Genomic DNA, 16,466 nt, shown 5'->3' on the forward strand with positions numbered 1-16,466 from the left:
TAACCAACTAGATTTGAACTCGTCACTACGGACGAGTTAGGTTATCCGCAGCGCAAAAGCCACGTGCACGTCATACGTTAGAATATTGCGCGCAGAAAAACGATTATGCCATTGTAAAAATGTTAGTGCGCTCTCTATTTTGCGTCACGTCAAAGTATATACGGTATACACTATATTCTGTATACGTACTACATACAGTGCAGAATAGGTGAAAATAAGGGACCCAAGTTATTGACGCTTTTGGACATGATGACGTCATCACAATTTAAAAAATAGTAGATTATGCGAAAGATAATTGATTGGCCTAGACAATATAACAAAATGGGGGGAAATGGAATACGGATAAGTGGAGATGCGCTCTATTAAATGTGATGAGCTATGCGAAAGAGACAAAAATCCTATATTTTATATTCGAGTGGCCATACGATGACGTCACAATGTCTGGTTAGCCATATCGATGCATGATTCGATATCTACAACTCATCAACTTCCAGAATATGCAATTTTAAAAAAGTTCACAACGTAGTTTACAATCTATGACTGTTTTAAAAAAGGCAAAATTTTGACAAATTTTTTAACTTTTTCATTAAAAACGCGCGCAAATTGTTTAATTCTACGTGCTCGTATGACGTGATTTTAAGTCGAAATTGATTGAAAATTGGTAAATTTACTAGAAAAGGCTGAAAAAACAAAAATCAAGCAAAAAAAAGATGTTTTTGCGCTACGTGCGCGTAAAAATATTGCGCACGCGTGGGAATTTTTGAAATGCTCAAAATGACCTGAAACGCGTAGAAAGTTGATTAGAAATTGATTTTACGCATTCTGAAATTTTAAACGCGCGTGCGCGCGTAACTTTCTGTTAAACATGCCATTTTTAATCCATAGAAAGTTTGCACTTGATATGACTTAAATGTTCACCAAGTGTCATTACAAAATGACTTTTGATTTTTAGTCTATGTTAAATACGCAAAATTCATAAAATCGCGCGTAGCTTACGCTGCGCGACTCTAAAGTAAAAAAACGAACTGTCCTGCACTTCTACAGATAGAGGTAAATCTTCTGACAAAGTTATACGATGTAATGTTGATCAGAATTTGAGATACACGTGACACAAAATTCTGGGAAAGAAAGAAGAATAACATAGAAAAAAAAAAAAAAAAAAAAAAAAAAAGATCCTGACAATAACAAGGGGTTATCCGCCAAGTGCGGATAACCAACTAGACATGAAACTCGTCACTTTGACGAGTTAGTTATCCGCACGACAAACGCCACGTGCACGTCATACGTTAGAATTTTGCACCCAGAAAAAGATTATGGCATTATGACCTGAAGAATATGATATGTTGTTAGTGCTGAATTCTGTCAATTTTGTGTCATATAGTATATACAGTATAAACAGTATAATCTGTATACATATTACATACAGTGTAGAATAGGTGAAATTACGGGACCCGCCATTTATTCCATTTTTTAACATGGCGACGGTATCAAAATGAAACACTAAAATACCAATTTCGGAAGGATATTATCTCAGCAACAACATATTAACATGTAGAAGAAATTTGAATACGTAAAATATAGATGCGCGCTCTTTTAAATGTGATGAACTATGACGCAAAAGATGAAAATACATTTTTTTTTGTTCAACTGGCCATATGATGACGTCACAACGTCGGATTGGAAAAATTTTGATATGAATTCGTATTTACAATACAATAGCTTCCAGAAAACGTTTTAATCATGATTACCGCTTTTTATTCTGACGAGCTATAACAGATTGAAAGTTACTGTAAAGATGAAAATAAGTGACCCACGTTATTTACATTTTTAGACATGATGACGTCAAAAAAATTAAAATATTTTTAACCCATGCGAAAGGTAGTTGATTGACCTAAAAAATATCAAAATCTGGGTTAAAATGAAAAACGGATAAGCGAAGATGCGCTCTATTAAATGTGATGCTCTATGACAAAAGATACAAAAATCCTATATTTTATATTCGCATGGCCATACGATGACGTCACAATGTCCTGTTAGCAATATTGATGCATGATACGATATCTACAACTCATCATCTTCCAGAATACGTAATAAAAATAACTTTTACCGTTTAGTTTAGAAACTACGACTGTTTTAAAAAAGGTATAATTTTGACAAATTTTAAGGAATTTTTGAACTTTTTCATCAAAAACGTACGTAAATTATCCAATTCGACGTGCTGGTATGACGTTAATTTTAAGTCGAAATTGTTTAAAAGTTGGTAAAATTACTTGAAAAGGCTGAAAAAACATAAATCACGCGGAAAAAATTGTTTTTAACGCTACGTGCGCACCGCGCGCATAAAAATATGCGCGCGTGTGGGAATTTTTGACATGCTCAAAATGACATAAAACGCGTAGAAATTTGATTAGAAATTGATTTTTCGCATTTTGAAATTTTAAACGCGCGTGCGCGCGTAACTTCGTGTAAAACATGCCATTTTTTTCTCACAGTCAGTTAGCGCAAGATATAACTTAAACTTTTTCTAAGTTTCAAATTAAAATGTTATATGGTTTTCGATCTAGGTTAAATACGCGAAATTCATAAAAACGCGCGTAAGTCACGTTGCGCAACGATGACGTCATTCACAATAGCGGGTGCACAACTTCACGTGAACGCCCACATGTTGACAAAGTTATAAAATGTTATGTTTACACGTTTTTGAGTTACGCGTGACACAAAAATGACAGAAAGAAAGAAGAATACAGAAAAAAAAAAAGATGATGAAACAGGACAGTTACAAGGAGTTATCCGCTACTAAGCGGATAACTAACTAGATTTGAACTCGTCACTACGGACGAGTTAGGTTATCCGCAGCGCAAACGCCACGTGCACGTCATACGTTAGAATATTGCGCGCAGAAAAACGATTATGCCATTGTAAAAATGTTAGTGCGCTCTCTATTTTGCGTCACGTCAAAGTATATACGGTATACACTATATTCTGTATACGTACTACATACAGTGCAGAATAGGTGAAAATAAGGGACCCAAGTTATTGACGCTTTTGGACATGATGACGTCATCACAATTTAAAAAATGGTAGATTATGCGAAAGATAATCGATTGGCCTAGACAATATAACAAAATGGGGGGAAATGGAATACGGATAAGTGGAGATGCGCTCTATTAAATGTGATGAGCTATGCGAAAGAGACAAAAATCCTATATTTTATATTCGAGTGGCCATACGATGACGTCACAATGTCCGGTTAGCCATATCGATGCATGATTCGATATCTACAACTCATCAACTTCCAGAATATGCAATTTTAAAAAAGTTCACCACGTAGTTTACAATCTATGACTGTTTAAAAAAAGGCATAATTTTGACGAATTTTTGAACTTTTTCATTAAAAACGCATGCAAATTATCCAATTTCACGTGCTCGTATGACGTAATTTTAAGTCGAAATTGTTTAAAAGTTGGTAAAATTACTAGAAAAGGCTGAAAAAACATAAATCACGCGAAAAAATTATATTTTTACGCTACATGCGCACGCGCGCGTAAAATTATTGCGCGTGCGTGGGAATTTTTGAAATGCTCAAAATGACATGAAACGCGTAGAAAGTTGATTAGAAGTTGATTTTTCGCATTTTGAAATTTTAAACGTGCGTGCGCGCGTAATTTTCTATGAAACATGCCATTTTTAATCCATAGAAAGTTTGCCCTTGATATGACTTAAATGTTCACTAAATGTCATTACAAAATGACTTTTGGTTTTTAGTCTATGTTAAATACGCAAAATTCATAAAATCGCGCGTAGCTTACGCTGCGCGACTCTAAAGTAAAAAAACGAACTGTCCTGCACTTCTACAGATAGAGGTAAATCTTCTGACAAAGTTATACGATGTAATGTTGATCAGAATTTGAGATACACGTGACACAAAATTCTGGGAAAGAAAGAAGAATAACATAGAAAAAAAAAAAAAAAAACTAGATTTGAACTCGTCACTACGGACGAGTTAGGTTATCCGCAGCCCAAAAGCCAAGTGCACGTCATACGTTAGAATATTGCACACAGAAAAAGATTATTATGACTACTATACTATACTATAGGTCCCTGGACCTATTTGTTTATCACAAATATCCAATCAGTACTTAGTCTTATTTGGCCTGCTACATTATAGCAGTAGGTAGGAAATAAATGATTTGGGCTATACCAAATGCCGTTACAGTATATACAGTATAATCTTTATACGTACTATATACAGTTCAGAATAGGTGAAAATAAGTGACCAAAGTTATTGACGCTTTTGAACATGATGACGTCATCACAAATTTAAAAATGGTAAATCATGCGAAAGATAATTGATTGACCTAGACATTATATAAAAATAGGAGGAAATAGAATACGGATAAGTAGAGATGAGCTCTACTAAATGTGATGCGCTATGACAAAAGAGACAAAAATCCTATATTTTATATTCGAGTGGCCATACGATGACGTCACAATGTCCGGTTAGCCATATTCATGCATGATTCGATATCTACAACTCATCTACTTCCAGAATATGTAATTTAAAAAAAGTTCACCACGTAGTTTAGAATTTATGACTGTTTGAAAAAGGGCATAATTTTCACAAATTTTGGAACTTTTTCAACAAAAACGCGCGCAAATTGTGCAATTCTACGTTCTCGTATGACGTGATTTTAATTCGAAATTGTTTAAAAGTTGGTAAAATTACTAGAAATGGCTTGAAAAACCAAAATCTCGCAAAAAAGGAGGTTTTTTGCGCTACGTGCGCACCGCGCGCGTAAAAAATGCGCATGCGTGGGAATTTTTGACATGCTCAAAATGACATGAAACGCGTAAAAAGTTGATTAGAAATTGATTTTTCGCATTTTTAAATTTTAAACGCGCGTGCGCGCGTAACTTCGTGTGAAACATGCCATTTTTTTCCACAGTCAGTTAGCGCAAGACATAAATTAAACTTTTGTTAAGTTTCAATTAAAAATGTTATTTGGTTTTTGACCTATGTTAAATACGCGAAATTCATAAAATCGCGCGAAAATCACGTTGCGCAATTGCAAACGTCGTGAAAACCTTCGCTGCACAACTTCACGTGAATGGCGATATGTTGAGAAAGTTACGAAACGTTACGTGTGCAAGTTTTTGAGATACGCGTGACACAAAAAATGGAGTAGAAGGGTGGAAGGTAAGAAATAAATACTAGACATGAAACTCGTCACTTTGACGAGTTAGTTATCCGCACGACAAACGCCACGTGCACGTCATACGTTAGAATTTTGCACCCAGAAAAAGATTATGGCATTATGACCTGATCTGAAGAATATGATATGTTGTTAGTGCTGAATTCTGTCAATTTTGTGTCATATATACAGTATAAACAGTATAATCTGTATACATATTACATACAGTGTAGAATAGGTGAAATTACGGGACCCGCCATTTATTCCATTTTTTAACATGGCGACGGTATCAAAATGAAACACTAAAATACCAATTTCGGAAGGATATTATCTCAGCAACAACATATTAGCGTGTAGAAGAAATTTGGATACGTAAAATATAGATGCGCGCTCTTTTAAATGTGATGAACTATGACGCAAAATATGAAAATACGACTTTTTTTATTCAACTGGCCATATGATGACGTCACTACATCTGATTGACAAAATGTTCACATGAATTCGTATCTACAATCCAATAGCTTCCAGAAAACGTTTTAATCGTGATTATCACATTTTATTCTTACGAGCTATAACAGATTAAAATTTACTGTAAAGATAAAATTAATGACCCACGTAATTTAAATTTTTAGGCATGATGACGTTATAAAAATTAAAATATTTTTAACTCATGCGAAAGATAGTTGATTGACCTAGATAATATTAAAATCTCGGAGAAAATGGAAGACGGATAAGCGTGATGCGCTCCATTGAATGTGATGAGCAATAACGAAAGAGACAAAAATCCTATTTTTTACATTTGTGTGGCCATACGATGACGTCACAACATCCGTAAGGAAAAAATTCTGCATGAATTCATATCTACATCATATCTGCTTACATATTAAGTTAAAAAACTCGGGGGTAACGGTTGATCCTGAGGAGCTATAATAGATTCAAAATAGGCATAATTTTGACAATATTTTGTAACTTTTGCAACTAAAACGCATGCAAATGGTCTAAATCAACGTGTACGTATGACGTCATTTTAATTTGAAATGATGTCAATCTTTTTAAAAATGACTAGGAAAGGCTGGAAAATCACAATTTAATAGAAAAAAACATGATTTTCATGCTGCGTGCGCACTGCACGCGTAAAATTGTTCGCGCGCGCGGGAAATTTTGACATGCGCAAAATGTCATGAATGGCGTAAAAAGTTGATTAGAAATTAATTTTGCGCATTTTAAAATTTTAAATGCGCGTGCGCGCGTAACTTCTTGTAAAACACGCCATTTTTAGTTAACTAAAAGTTTGCCCTTGATATGACTTAAATTTTCATAAAGGGTAAAAAAAAAATTACGCTTGGTTTTTAAGCTATGATCAATCATTAAAAATCATAAAATCGCGCGTAAGTCACGTTGCGCAACTCTGACGTCATTCAAAAATAGGAGGTGCACAACTTCACGTAAATGCCCATATGTTGACAAAGTTATGAAATGTTATGTTTACAAGTTTTTGAGATACGTGAGACACAAAAATGAGGGAGAAAGAAATAAGAAAAAAAAAAAAAACTAGATTTGAACTCGTCACTACGGACGAGTTAGGTTATCCGCAGCGCAAAAGCCACGTGCACGTCATACGTTAGAATATTGCGCGCAGAAAAACGATTATGCCATTGTAAAAATGTTAGTGCGCTCTCTATTTTGCGTCACGTCAAAGTATATACGGTATACACTATATTCTGTATACGTACTACATACAGTGCAGAATAGGTGAAAATAAGGGACCCAAGTTATTGACGCTTTTGGACATGATGACGTCAGAACAATTTAAAAAATGGTAGATTATGCGAAAGATAATTGATTGGCCTAGACAATATAACAAAATGGGGGGAAATGGAATACGGATAAGTGGAGATGCGCTCTATTAAATGTGATGAGCTATGCGAAAGAGACAAAAATCCTATATTTTATATTCGAGTGGCCATACGATGACGTCACAATGTCTGGTTAGCCATATCGATGCATGATTCGATATCTGCAACTCATCAACTTCCAGAATATGCAATTTTAAAAAAGTTCACCACGTAGTTTACAATCTATGACTGTTTTAAAAAAGGCAAAATTTTGACAAATTTTTTAACTTTTTCATTAAAAACGCGCGCAAATTGTTTAATTCTACGTGCTCGTATGACGTGATTTTAAGTCGAAATTGATTGAAAATTGGTAAATTTACTAGAAAAGGCTGAAAAAACAAAAATAAAGCAAAAAAAAGATGTTTTTGCGCTACGTGCGCACGTGCGCGTAAAAATATTGCGCACGCGTGGGAATTTTTGAAATGCTCAAAATGACCTGAAACGCGTAGAAAGTTGATTAGAAATTGATTTTACGCATTCTGAAATTTTAAACGCGCGTGCGCGCGTAACTTTCCTTGAAACATGCCATTTTTAATCCATAGAAAGTTTGCACTTGATATGACTTAAATGTTCACCAAGTGTCATTACAAAATGACTTTTGGTTTTTAGTCTATGTTAAATACGCAAAATTCATAAAATCGCGCGTAGCTTACGCTGCGCGACTCTAAAGTAAAAAAACGAACTGTCCTGCACTTCTACAGATAGAGGTAAATCTTTTGACAAAGTTATACGATGTAATGTTGATCATAATTTGAGATACACGTGACACAAAATTCTGGGAAAGAAAGAAGAATAACATAGAAAAAAAAAAAAAAAAAAAAAAAAAAAGATCCTGACAATAACAAGGGGTTATCCGCCAAGTGCGGATAACCAACTAGATTTGAACTCGTCACTACGGACGAGTTAGGTTATCCGCAGCCCAAAAGCCACGTGCACGTCATACGTTAGAATATTGTACACAGAAAAAGATTATCATGATTACTATACTATACTAGGTCCCTGGATAAATTGTTTACCACAAGTTAGTGCGTAATTAAATTACACACACAGTAAAATAGCCAATCAGTACTTAGTCTTATTTGGCCTGGTACATTATAGCAATAGGTAGGAAATAAATGATTTGGGCTATACCAAATGCCGTTACAGTATATACAGTAAAATCTTTATACGTACTATATACAGTTCAGAATAGGTGAAAATAAGTGACCAAAGTTATTGACGCTTTTGAACATGATGACGTCATCACAAATTTAAAAGTGGTAAATCATGCGAAAGATAATTGATTGGCCTAGACAATATAAAAAAAATGGGGGGAAATGGAATACGGATAAGTGGAGATGCGCTCTATTAAATGTGATGAGCTATGACGAAAGAGATAAAATCCGCTATTTTATATTCGAGTGGCCATACGATGACGTCACAATGTCCTGTTAGCCATATCGATGCGTGATTCGATATCTACAACTCATCTACTACCAGAATATGTAATTATAAAAAAGTTCACCACGTAGTTTAGAATCTATGACTGTTTAAAAAAAGGCATAATTTTGACAAATTTTTGAACTTTTTCATCAAAATTGCGCGCAAATTGTTTAATTCTACGTGCTCGTATGACGTGATTTTAAGTCGAAATTGATAGAAAATTGGTAAATTTACTAGAAAAGGCTGAAAAAACATAAATCAAGCAAAAAAAAAAAGTTTTTGCGCTACATGCGCACGTGTGCGTAAGAAAAATGCGCACGCTTGGGAATTTTTGAAATGCTCAAAATGACATGAAACGCGTAGAAAATTGATTAGAAGGTGAATTTTCGCATTTTAAATTTTTAAACGCGCGTGCGCGCGTAACTTTCTGTGAAAAGTGCCATTTTAAATCCATAGAAAGTTAGCGCATGATATAAATTACACTTTTGCCAAGTTTCAATTAAAATTGTTTTTTGGTTTTTGATCTATGTTAAATACGCGAAATTCACAAAATCGCGCGTAACTTACGCTGCGCGACTCTAAAGTAAAAAAACGAAAGGTCCTGCACATATACAGCTACAGGTCAATCTTGTGACAAAGTTACACAATCTTATGTTGGCCAGAATTAGAGATACGCCGCCCACAAAAAATGGGCGAGAAGGGTGGAAGGAAAGAAATAAATACTAGATTTGAACTCGTCACTACGGACGAGTTAGGTTATCCGCAGAGCAAACGCCACGCGCACGTCATACGTTAAAATATTGAGCAGAGAAAAACGATTATGCCATTGAAAAAATGTTAGTGCGCTCTCTATTTTGTGTCACGTCTAAGTATAAACAGTTTACACTATATATTGTATACGTACTACATACAGTGAAGAATAGGTGAAAATAAGTGGCCCAAGTTATTGACGCTTTTGGACATGATGACGTCATCACAATTTTAAAAACGGTATATCATGCGAAAGGTAATTGATCGGCCTATACAATATAAAAAAATGGGGGGAAATGGAATACGGATAAGTGGAGATGCGCTCTATTAAATGTGATGAGCTATGACGAAAGAGACAAAAATCCTCTATTTTATATTCGAGTGGCCATACGATGATGTCACAATATTAGGTTAGCCATATCAATGCATGATTCAATATCTACAACTCATTTACTTTCAGAATATGTAATAAAAAATAAAATTCCCCTTGTAGTTTAGAATCTATAACTGTTTAAAAAAAGGCACAATTTTGACGAATTTTTGAACTTTTTCATCAAAAACGCACGCAAATTATCCAATTCCACGTGCTCGTATGACGTAATTTTAAGTAGAAATTGTTTAAAAGTTGGTAAAATTACTAGAAAAGGCTGAAAAAACATAAATCATGCGAAAAAATTATATTTTTGCGCTACATGCGCACGCGCGCGTAAAATTATTGCGCGTGCGTGGGAATTTTTGAAATGCTCAAAATGACATGAAACGCGTAGAAAGTTGATTAGAAATTGATTTTACGCATTTTAAAATTTTAAACGCGCGTGCACGCGTAACTTTCTGTAAAACATGCCATTTTTAATCCATAGAAAGTTTGCGCTTGATATAACTTAAATTTTCACAAAGTTTCAATAAAAAATGATATTTGGTTTTTAATCTATGATCAATCATTGAAATTCATAAAATCGCGCGTAAGTCACGTTGCGCAACTCTAAAATCATAAAACGAAGTTTCTTGCACATCTACAGTTAGAGGTCAATCTTCTGACAAAGTTACACAATATTATGTTGACCAGAATTAGAGATACGCTGCGAACAAAATTCCGGGAAAGAAAGAAGAATAAGATAGAAAAAAAAAAAAAAGAAAAAAAAAAAAGATCCTGACAATAACAAGGGGTTATCCGCCAAGTGCGGATAACCAACTAGATTTGAACTCGTCACTACGGACGAGTTAGGTTATCCGCAGCGCAAAAGCCACGTGCACGTCATACGTTAGAATATTGCGCGCAGAAAAACGATTATGCCATTGTAAAAATGTTAGTGCGCTCTCTATTTTGCGTCACGTCAAAGTATATACGGTATACACTATATTCTGTATACGTACTACATACAGTGCAGAATAGGTGAAAATAAGGGACCCAAGTTATTGACGCTTTTGGACATGATGACGTCATCACAATTTAAAAAATGGTAGATTATGCGAAAGATAATTGATTGGCCTAGACAATATAACAAAATGGGGGGGAAATGGAATACGGATAAGTGGAGATGCGCTCTATTAAATGTGATGAGCTATGCGAAAGAGACAAAAATCCTATATTTTATATTCGAGTGGCCATACGATGACGTCACAATGTCTGGTTAGCCATATCGATGCATGATTCGATATCTACAACTCATCAACTTCCAGAATATGCAATTTTAAAAAAGTTCACCACGTAGTTTACAATCTATGACTGTTTTAAAAAAGGCAAAATTTTGACAAATTTTTTAACTTTTTCATTAAAAACGCGCGCAAATTGTTTAATTCTACGTGCTCGTATGACGTGATTTTAAGTCGAAATTGATTGAAAATTGGTAAATTTACTAGAAAAGGCTGAAAAAACAAAAATCAAGCAAAAAAAAGATGTTTTTGCGCTACGTGCGCACGTGCGCGTAAAAATATTGCGCACGCGTGGGAATTTTTGAAATGCTCAAAATGGCCTGAAACGCGTAGAAAGTTGATTAGAAATTGATTTTACGCATTCTGAAATTTTAAACGCGCGTGCGCGCGTAACTTTCTGTGAAACATGCCATTTTTAATCCATAGAAAGTTTGCACTTGATATGACTTAAATGTTCACCAAGTGTCATTACAAAATGACTTTTGGTTTTTAGTCTATGTTAAATACGCAAAATTCATAAAATCGCGCGTAGCTTACGCTGCGCGACTCTAAAGTAAAAAAACGAACTGTCCTGCACTTCTACAGATAGAGGTAAATCTTCTGACAAAGTTATACGATGTAATGTTGATCAGAATTTGAGATACACGTGACACAAAATTCTGGGAAAGAAAGAAGAATAACATAGAAAAAAAAAAAAAAAAAAAAAAAGATCCTGACAATAACAAGGGGTTATCCGCCAAGTGCGGATAACCAACTAGATTTGAACTCGTCACTTTGACGAGTTCGGGTTATCCGCGCAAACGCAACATGCACATATTTTAAACTACATGAACCTCGACAATTATTATGCCATCCTATGACATGAATTAAATATGTTTACAGTGCTGAATTGTACCTATTTTGTAGCATACAGCATATTACAGTATTTACAAAATACATTGTATGTTATATACAGCAGGCCCGTAGCCAGGGGGGGTTTTTATGGTTCGGGCGAACCCCCCTTTACAGCGAACCGCACCCCCCCCCCCCCTTAACCGACTGCGAACCCCCATCCCCGACATCCCCAGTACCTCACCACCCTCATCTCTGAAAATCCTCCAACAAATACGTGCCCCACAATACAAAAGGTTATTTGTAAATTGAAAATTCGTAAACTCGTTCGTGAATAACTCATACCTTATTGTTAAACAAATGAATTGGTTGCCGATTTTCACCTGAAAAATAATACGAATTTTTGGTCCCAGGATGTAACATGATATTGACGCGAGCTTGGGCACAAACGATCGTACAAAGGACACCGCTAGACAACCGCGTACTAATATTTAAAAGGAATGAATATAGGCTATATTTCGTTTGTCGATGAATTTTTGAATTCATGTGTGAATGATTGATCCATTAGAGGTAATCTGTTATGGCTCTAGTAACACTGCTATGCGTGGGTAGGCTACTTCTCATGTGTAGTAGAGCGTTTCTTTGATTGAATAGTGTTGTTTGTATTATAACACAAGTTCATTTTGGATTTTCAGTAAATTACCAATGGTTTATTCAAAGTCAAACTGTAACTAATCCCTCAAAATGGTATTATTATACCACTATATTTTTGAAAAATGGATTGCGTGACATGAAAATGGATTGATAGTAAAACGTAACAAAGATACGTTCTTGTCTGGTTATTAGGTATTCATGCTCCGATGAAGCAGAGGATTATTTTTGTAGCGTTCCATTTAAAATGAAAAGAAATATGTTGGTTGTGAAGGTCGTTTTAACAATAAAAATATCAAAACATTCAACAATAATAAAATGCCCTGCAACTCTGTAACTACTTTATGACTAAGCCTATCAAGTTCCGGGTCCGGATGGATATTGTATACGATGAAATGGAACTCAATTTTAATTTAGTGGCAGAAACAACATTTAGTATGAAATTAAGGCTGTTGCCCGGGCCACAAGGGAAACACCCCTGGGTCCGCCCCTGGCTTTAATAAGCATTGAATTTGCCTTCTCACCCAAATTGTGCTTTTTTTGGAGGGCTTGTAACTTGAACGCAAAACAAAATACCGAATGATCAAACAATCGGCGGTGGTTCCGCACACAGAGCACGCGCATCTAACATACGGCGGCAACAAATGTTATCGTGAGGAGGAGGAAAAAAGTACGATCGTTTTGTTCAGTCGTAGCATGCTGCATGAGAGTGTTTTTCCGGCCAATTAGAGGTGCCATTTATCATGAATGTTATGTACGAGAGTACCATTTCCGGCCATCAAGGGGTGTCACTAAATTCACCTCAGACCCCACCCGCGGCGCAGTGACCCAAATACTTATTGTCCGAACCCCCCCTTGACAGATCCTGGCTACGGCCCTGTACAGTGTAGCATAGACGAAATTACAAGACCCATCTTTTAAATCCAATTATTAACACGATGACGTTATCAAATTGACATTATAAAGATAACAATTTTTGAAGATAATCATCTAAATAATTACATTAATACAAATTTGAAGAATTTTGGGCACGTAAAAGTGAGATGCGCTCTCGTTTAAATGCAATGAACTTTTCCGCAAGAGATGAAAATACGACTTTTTTTATTCAACTGGCCATATGATGACATCACAACATCTGATTGGCAAAATGTTCACATGAATTCGTATCTACAATCCAATAGCTTCCAGAAAACGTTTTATTCATGATTATCACTTTTTATTCTGACGAGCTATAACAGATTGAAATTTACTGTAAAGATGAAATAAGGTGACCCACGTTATTTACATTTTTAGACACGATGACGTCATAAAAATTAAAATATTTTTAACTCATGGAAAAGATAGTTGATTGACCTAGACAGTATTAAAATATCTGAGGAAATGGAATACGTATAAGCGAGATGCGCTCTATTTAATGTGATGAGCAATAACGAAAGAGTAAAAAATCCTATATTTTACATTCGTGTGGCCATACGATGACGTCATAACATCCGAGGGGTAATGATTCTGCATGAATTCATATCTTCAACATATCTGCTTACATATTAAATTAAAAAAATTGGGGGTCATGGATGATCCTGAGGAGCTATAATAGATTCAAAATAGGCATAATTTTGACAATATTGTGTAACATTTTCAACTAAAACGCGCGCAAATGGTATAAATCAACGTGTTCGTATGACGTCATTTTAATTTGAAATGATGTCAATCTTTTTCAAAATGACTAGGAAAGGCTGGAAAATTACAATTCAAGGGAAAAAAACATGATTTTCGTACTCCGTGCGCACCATACGCGTAAATTATTTTGCGCGCGCGGGAATTTTTGACATGCTCAAAATGTCATGATCAGCGTAGAAAGTTTATTAGAAATTAATTTTGCGCATTTTAAAACTTTAAATGCGCGTGCGCGCGTAACTTCTTGTAAAACATGCCATTTTTAATCCATAGAAAATTGACCTATGATATGAATTATAATTTTATTAAGTTTCATGAAACAATATTTGTTGGTTCTAAAGTTATGATCAGTTATAGAAATTCATAAAATCGCGCGTAACTTACGCAACGCGGATCTGACATCGTCCAAAAGCTTGGCTGCACATCTACACTTCAATGTCAATCTTTTTACCAAGTTATAGAAAGTTATGTTTACAAGCAATAGAGATATGCTGGTCACAAAAATCCGGGAAAGAAAGAAGAATAACAAAGAAGATGAAAAAGATATTTACAATCACATGGGTTATCCTGCAACTAAGTTGCGGATAACCAACTAGATTTGAACTCGTCACTACGGACGAGTTAGGTTATCCGCAGCGCAAAAGCCACGTGCACGTCATACGTTAGAATATTGCGCGCAGAAAAACGATTATGCCATTGTAAAAATGTTAGTGCGCTCTCTATTTTGCGTCACGTCAAAGTATATACGGTATACACTATATTCTGTATACGTACTACATACAGTGCAGAATAGGTGAAAATAAGGGACCCAAGTTATTGACGCTTTTGGACATGATGACGTCATCACAATTTAAAAAATGGTAGATTATGCGAAAGATAATTGATTGGCCTAGACAATATAACAAAATGGGAGGAAATGGAATACGGATAAGTGGAGATGCGCTCTATTAAATGTGATGAGCTATGCGAAAGAGACAAAAATCCTATATTTTATATTCGAGTGGCCATACGATGACGTCACAATGTCTGGTTAGCCATATCGATGCATGATTCGATATCTACAACTCATCAACTTCCAGAATATGCAATTTTAAAAAAGTTCACCACGTAGTTTACAATCTATGACTGTTTTAAAAAAGGCAAAATTTTGACAAATTTTTTAACTTTTTCATTAAAAACGCGCGCAAATTGTTTAATTCTACGTGCTCGTATGACGTGATTTTAAGTCGAAATTGATTGAAAATTGGTAAATTTACTAGAAAAGGCTGAAAAAACAAAAATCAAGCAAAAAAAAGATGTTTTTGCGCTACGTGCGCACGTGCGCGTAAAAATATTGCGCACGCGTGGGAATTTTTGAAATGCTCAAAATGACCTGAAACGCGTAGAAAGTTGATTAGAAATTGATTTTACGCATTCTGAAATTTTAAACGCGCGTGCGCGCGTAACTTTCTGTGAAACATGCCATTTTTAATCCATAGAAAGTTTGCACTTGATATGACTTAAATGTTCACCAAGTGTCATTACAAAATGACTTTTGGTTTTTAGTCTATGTTAAATACGCAAAATTCATAAAATCGCGCGTAGCTTACGCTGCGCGACTCTAAAGTAAAAAAACGAACTGTCCTGCACTTCTACAGATAGAGGTAAATCTTCTGACAAAGTTATACGATGTAATGTTGATCAGAATTTGAGATACACGTGACACAAAATTCTGGGAAAGAAAGAAGAATAACATAGAAAAAAAAAAAAAAAAAAAAAAAGATCCTGACAATAACAAGGGGTTATCCGCCAAGTGCGGATAACCAAAAAAAAGATCCTGACAATAACAAGGGGTTATCCGCCAAGTGCGGATAACCAACTAGATTTGAACTCGTCACTACGGACGAGTTAGGTTATCCGCAGCGCAAAAGCCACGTGCACGTCATACGTTAGAATATTGCGCGCAGAAAAACGATTATGCCATTGTAAAAATGTTAGTGCGCTCTCTATTTTGCGTCACGTCAAAGTATATACGGTATACACTATATTCTGTATACGTACTACATACAGTGCAGAATAGGTGAAAATAAGGGACCCAAGTTATTGACGCTTTTGGACATGATGACGTCATCACAATTTAAAAAATGGTAGATTATGCGAAAGATAATTGATTGGCCTAGACAATATAACAAAATGGGGGGAAATGGAATACGGATAAGTGGAGATGCGCTCTATTAAATGTGATGAGCTATGCGAAAGAGAGAAAAATCCTATATTTTATATTCGAGTGGCCATACGATGACGTCACAATGTCTGGTTAGCCATATCGATGCATGATTCGATATCTACAACTCATCAACTTCCAGAATATGCAATTTTAAAAAAGTTCACCACGTAGTTTACAATCTATGACTGTTTT

General features: G+C 35.3%; 1 protein-coding gene across 1 annotated transcript in view; it reads right to left on the reverse strand.

Moving 5' to 3' along the window:
• The window catches only part of LOC144843031 (rho guanine nucleotide exchange factor 17-like), a 73,666-nt gene that overhangs the window by 11,294 nt on the left and 45,906 nt on the right, over positions 1–16,466 (reverse strand). The gene's annotated exons all lie outside the window — the stretch shown is intronic.

The sequence above is a fragment of the Antedon bifida genome, chromosome 5, assembly GCF_963402885.1.
Source record: "Antedon bifida chromosome 5, ecAntBifi1.1, whole genome shotgun sequence".
NCBI classification, from domain to species: Eukaryota; Metazoa; Echinodermata; class Crinoidea; order Comatulida; family Antedonidae; genus Antedon; species Antedon bifida.